This window comes from Penaeus monodon, chromosome 34 (genome assembly GCF_015228065.2).
Source record: "Penaeus monodon isolate SGIC_2016 chromosome 34, NSTDA_Pmon_1, whole genome shotgun sequence".
Classification (NCBI taxonomy): Eukaryota; Metazoa; Arthropoda; class Malacostraca; order Decapoda; family Penaeidae; genus Penaeus; species Penaeus monodon.
The window spans coordinates 35,217,958-35,218,264 of record NC_051419.1 but is presented as its reverse complement, the minus strand read 5'-3'; the positions used below and the strand labels follow the sequence as shown (position 1 = coordinate 35,218,264).

The window sequence follows — 307 nt, the reverse complement described above, 5'->3', positions numbered from 1 at the left end:
ATTAACATAAAATAATCAATATTTCACTTGTTACAATGGAAAACAACCAATTTCAAATCAAAACAAATTTGAAGACAGTGGGTGGTACTGATCGTTAAAGTGAATCCCAATCCAAAATATTATTATCATGAGTTATGCTTTTATTTTGAACATTAGTGCTTTGTATTCATTACACAAGTAGACCCTTACATAAGCTACAACATATTACCAGTGAGTCTCGATGGAAAGCATATTTCATATATAAATGTCCACAGAACTCGCATTTAGTAAGAATCTCACAAAATATTTTTTCATAAATCATTGTGAA

The 307-nt window shown here is 29.0% G+C and overlaps 1 protein-coding gene across 1 annotated transcript in view; it reads left to right on the top strand.

The window, feature by feature from the left end:
• LOC119594789 (actin-related protein 2-B-like) overlaps positions 1 to 307 on the top strand; it is a gene marked incomplete at its 5' end in the record, with an annotated part of 10,436 nt that overhangs the window by 6,733 nt on the left and 3,396 nt on the right.